This window comes from Mobula hypostoma, chromosome 2 (genome assembly GCF_963921235.1).
Source record: "Mobula hypostoma chromosome 2, sMobHyp1.1, whole genome shotgun sequence".
Taxonomy (NCBI): domain Eukaryota; kingdom Metazoa; phylum Chordata; class Chondrichthyes; order Myliobatiformes; family Myliobatidae; genus Mobula; species Mobula hypostoma.
This window is the reverse complement of record NC_086098.1, coordinates 219,291,240-219,297,239: the sequence shown is the minus strand read 5'-3', so window position 1 is coordinate 219,297,239 and position 6,000 is coordinate 219,291,240.

Genomic DNA, 6,000 nt, shown 5'->3' with positions numbered 1-6,000 from the left:
GGCAAAGTCAGGAACCAAAAGGTTGAGCATGGCGCAACAAATGTCCGGAGCAGCATATATTTTAATGCAAGAAGTATCAGAAGAAAAGCCAAAGAGCTCAGGGCATGGATCAACATCCGGAATTATGACATTGTAGCCATGAGTGAGACTTGATTGCAGGAGCGGCAGGAGTGGAAGCTCAGTTTTCTGGGGTTCATTGTTTTAGACGCAACTGAGCAGGAGGGATTAAAGGATAAGAAATGGTGTTACTAGTTAGGGAAAACATCATGGCAGTGATCAGTCAGAACAGACTGGAGAACTCACCTAGTTAGGCATTATGTGTGGAAATGAGACATAAGAAAGGTATGACTACATTAAGGGATTTAGAGGAACAAATTTACAGAGAGATCGCTGACTGTTGCAAGAAACATAAAGTTGTTATAGTAGGTGATTTCAACTTTCCGCATTTTGACTGGGACTCTCATGCTGTAAAAGGACTAGATGGGATGGAGTTTGTTAACTTTATTCAGGCAAGGTTCCTTAATCAGTGTATAGAAGTCCCAACGAGAGAGAGTGTGATACTTGTTCTGCTATTAGGGTATGAGGCAGGGCAGGTGACAGGAGTTTGTGTAGGGGAACACTTTGCATCCAGTGATCACAACGCCATTAGTTTCAAAGTAAATATATAAAAAGATAGGTATGGTCCATGGGTTGAGATTCTAAATTAGAGGAAGTACCTAGGGGTGTACCTGGATGACAGACTTGAGTGGAGCACCAGCACAGAGGCTGTGTACAAGAAGGGCCAGAGTCACCTCTACTTCCTGAGGAGACTGACGTCCTTTGGAGTATTCAGGTCTCTCCTTCACATGTTCTACCAGTCTGTTGTCTGTGCAATCTTCTATGCGGTGGTGTGTTGCAGCACTGGGCATCAACATGGGTGATGTCAAACTGATCAGAAAGGCTGGCTCTGTTATAGGAGTCAAACTGGACACACTGGAGGCTGTGGTAGAACAAAGGACCCTATGGAAAATCCTGGTAATTCTGGACAATGTTTCTTACCCTCTGCATGCCACCTTGGCCGAACAGAGGAGTACATTTAGTAATAGACTAAGACAACTGCACTGGTCCAAAGTGTGCTATATGAGGTCATTCTTACCCTTGGCCACCAGGTTCTATAATGAGTCAACCTATAGCCGGGAAAGTGATGACCCCCTCCTGTTAGATTGTTTGAGGTAACTTATGTTTTATTCTTTCTTGCTTCTCCTAATATTTGTACATATGTGTAATCTGTGCACTTGTAATGCTACTGTGACACTGTAATTTCCTTTGGCATCAATAATGTATCTATCTATCTACCTATATATTTTGATGGTATCAGAAAGGATCTGATAAATGTGGATTGGGACAGGCTGTTTTCTGGCAAAAATGTACTTGGTAAGTGGGAGGCCTTAAAAATGAAATTCTGAGAGTACAAATCTTGCAGGTGTCTGTCAGAATAAAAGGCAAAGACAAGAGGTGTAGGGAACCTTGGTTTTCAAGAGATATTGAGGGACTGGTTAAGGAAAAAAGAGGTGCATAACAGGTATAGGCAGGTAGGAACAAATGTGGTGCTTATAGAGTATAAGAATGCAAGAGAACACTTAAAAAATAAATCAGGTGGGCTAAAATGAGGCATGAGATTGCCCTAGCAAATGAGGTGAAGGAAAACTGTAAGGGATTCTACAGATGTGTTAAGAGCAAAAGGATTGCAAGGGACCAAATTGATCCTCTGGAAGATCAGAATGGTAATCCATGTGTGGAGCCAAAGGAGATGGGGGAGATCTTAAAATAGTTTTTTTTTGCATCTATATTTACATAGGAGATGGACACAGGCTCTATAGGAGTGAAGCAAAGTGGCATCAAATTCATGGATCCTATACAGATTACAGAGGAGGAGGTGTTTGCTGTCCTGAGGCAAATTAGGGTGGATAAATCCCCAAGGCCTGACAAGATGTTCCCTTGGACCCTGCAGGAGCCAAGTACAGAAATTTCCGGGGCCCTAGCAGAATGTTTAAATCATCCTTAGCAACAGGTGAGGTACCAGAAGATTAGAGGTATGCCAATGTTCTGATGTTCAAGAAAGGCTCTAAAAATAACCCATGAAAATATAGGCCAGTGAGCCTGACAACAGTCAGGAGAAAATTAGGAAAGATGGTATTCTGAGGGACTGGATATATAAGCATTTGGATTGGATTGACATGGACTGATTAAAGACAGTCAGCATGGCTTTGTATGTGGTGGGTCATGTCTTACCAAGTTTTTCCAAGGAAGTTACCAGGAAAGTTGTTGAAGACAAGACAGTGGGAGTTGTCTACATGGACTTTAGTAAGGCATTTGACAAGGTTGACAGGTCTCACATGGGAGGTTGGATAAGAAAGTTTTTCATTCAGCATTCAGGATGAGGTAGTGATTTGTGGGAGAAGCCAGAGAGTAGATGGTTGCCTCTCTGATTGGAGAAATGTGACTACTAGTGTGTTGCAGGGATCGATTCTGGGTCTGTTGCTGTCATCTATATCAATGATCTGGATGAAAATGTGGTTCACTGGATCAGCAAATTTGTGAATGATGTCAAGTTTGGGGATGTAGTGGACAGTGAGGAAGGTTATCATAGCTTGGAGTGGGGTCAGGAGCAGCTGGCAGATGGAATTTAATGCAGACAGGTGCAAGATGTTGCACTTTGGTAGGAACAACCTGGGTAGGTCTTACACAATGAACGGTTCGTTACTGAGGAGTATGGTAGAACCAAGGGATCTGGGAATACAGGTCCATAACTGGCGACACAGGTAGATAGGGTTGTTAAGAAAGCTTTTGGCACGTTGGCCTTCATACTGATTATAGGAGATGGGATACTATTTTGAGGTTGTATAAGATATTGATGAGGGCTGATTTGGAGTATTGTGTGTAGATTTGATCACTTCCCTACAGGAAAGATATAAATAAATTTGAAAGGGTACAGTAGGACGTTTTCAGGTCTGGAGGACCTGAGTTATAAGGAAAGAGTCATAGAGCACAGCACATAAACAGGCCCTTCAGCCCATCTAGTCTATGCTGAAACTATTTAAACTGCCTACTCCTTTCAACCTGCACCAGAACCATAGCCCTCTATACCCCTACCATCCATGTACCTATAAAAACTTTGCTTAAACATTGAAATTGAGCTTGCATGCACCACTTGTTCTGGCAGCTCGTTCCACTCTTTCACGACCCTCTGAATGAATAGGTTTCCCCTCATGTTCCCCTTAAACATTTTATCTTTCATCCTTAACTCATGACCTCTAGTGGTAGTCCCACCCCACCTCAGTGCAAAAAGGCCGCTTGCATTTACCCTATTTATACCCCTCATAATTTTCTATACTTCTATCAAATCTCCTCTCGATCGTCTGTGTTCTGAGGAATAAAATCCTTACCTATTCACCCTTTCCTCATCTCAGGTCCTCCAGATCCAGTAAAATCCTTGTAAATTTTCTCTGTACTCTTTCAATCTTACTTACAACCTTCCTGTAGGCAGGTGACCAGAATTGCCCACAATACTCCAAATTAGGCTTCACCAACATTTTATACGACTTGAACATAACATACAGACTCCTGTACTCAATACTTTGATTTATGAAGGCCAATGTGCCTAAAGCTTTCTTTACAACTCTAACTACCTATGATGCCAATTTCAATGAGTTATGGACCTGTTGGCCAGAGAGAACTACAGTCTGCAGATCAGTGAATTTGAATGAATCTAAGACAGTGGAAGCAGACAGTCCAATTATCTTTGTTCTTGCTATGAAGGAGAAGATGAAGGCTGCTAATTTATGAAGAGATTCTATTCTTCATTTTGTGAGTCAGTGTTTTAAAAAAAGCACAATCGTGCCTCAGATAACCTGCTGAACTAGAGATCATTTCCAAATAAGAAGTTATTTGTGAAAAGTTCTTTGGTTGAATGTAAAATGCAGCTCTGTGACTGTTTCTCTGTGCCTGGTCTGTGTGATTCAAGCTATTTGCAGATTGAGAACAAAGAGCTATATATTACCAATTTTCACTTGCTGGGAAGAGGGCAAGAAACGGATGCTGGCCTGGAGCAGAGCCAATAAAAAGGTGTTAAGGGTCAGGCACATGACCTGCAGCCAATGACATTGGAATGCAACATTTGAGTTGGTAAGAAATGGATATAAAAGCAGACACTTCAAGTGTGCTGGCAGTGGTAGCTACTGCAGATGTGAGGTGCCCCATGGACATGTGGAGATTTGAATCAGGACTCTGAGGAACATGTGGCCGGCAGCAAAAACTCCTTTTTAAATAGTCATATCTTTTCTGTTTGTTGACTGTTCATGCAAGGTCAGGAAAACTTAGAAGGGGTGCACACAGGTATTGGTTGTGTAAGTTCATGTGTACTTCTGTTGAGATAATGAAGGTACTTGTTGGTAAGTACAGATCTCTTTGTGCCTATCTGAATGTTATTACTTTGTGCTTGTCTGATTGTCTAACTCTTGTAATAGACCTGTGTTCCCAGATATTTTTGTTCTACCACACTCTTCAGTTCCCTACCGTTCACTATGTAAGACCGACTTGGGTTTGCCCTACTGAAGTCCAACATCTCGCACTTGTCTGCATCAAATTCCATTCTGCCATTTTTCATACTGACCCAGATCCAAGCTCTGATAGGCTGCCTTGCTCTCCACTACACCCCCATTCTTGATGTCATCCCCAAATTTGCTGATCCAGTTCACCGTATTTTCTTCCAGGTCGTTGATATAGATGATAAACAACAATGGACCCAGCACCAATCCCTGTAGCACTCCACTAGTCACAGAACTTCAGTCAGAAAGGCAACCATCTGCCACTACTCTCTGGCCTCTCCTACAAAGCCAATGTCTAATCCAATTTACTATCTTATCTTCAATTCCAAGTGACTGAACTTTCTCGACCAAGGTCTTCCCATGTGGGATCTTGTCAAATGCCTTGCTAAAGTCCATATAGACAACATCCACTGCCTTGCCTTCATCAACTTTCCTGGTAACTTCCTCAAAAAACTCCATAAGATTGATTAGACATGACTTACCACTCGTGAAGCCATGCTGTCGATCCTTAATCAGTCCATGTCTATCCAAATACTCATCCAACTGGTCTCTTAGAACAGGGGTCCCCAACCTTTTTTGCATTGCGGTCCGGTTTAATATTGACAATATTCTTGCGGACCGGCCGACCGGTGGGGGGGGGGGTTGCCAACGGACAAGGGTAGCAGTCAAATGCGTTGTTTACCCAGAAAGACTACAATGACCATGAAGCCTTGCACGTGTACCAGTGCGCATACGCGTCGTGACCTGCTGATTCCCCCCCACCAGCAAATCCTTTTTGGCGATTCTGTTCGGGGGGGGGTGTTAATCACTACTGGAATATAGGCGATAAGTGGGTAATACACTCAATTTTGTTTCTAAAAGGGTTTATCGAACGAATTTAATATTAAACACACAGCGCATATTTTCCTCGCATGAATATAGTGATAAGTCAATTATCAGGGGAGCTTGAAGTAAATGTTGAACAAACTTCTAGTAGAAGTGGTAGAGGCAGGTTTGATATTATCATTTAAAGAAAAATTGGATAGGTATATGGACAGGAAAGGAATGGAGGGTTATGGGCTGAGTGCAGGTCGATGGGACTAGGTGAGAGTAGCATGTGGCACGGACTAGAAGGGCCGAGATGGCCTGTTCCTGTGCTGTAATTGTTATACTGTCACTTATAAGTCAATAGCATCATAACATTTTAAGTAATATTTGGATATTAAACACAACAGCACATATTTTCCCTGTATAAATATATAAAATCATTGCAACACACCAATATCGCTGAATCAGTGGGAGCCCTGGGCTTGTTTCTCTGCAACAACACGGTCCTATCAAGGGGTGATGGGAGACAGCGATACTCGAATGGGGTTCCTGATGTCCAGTCTATTCCGCAGTTTAGTTTTCGTTGCATTCATTGCAGAAAACTCTG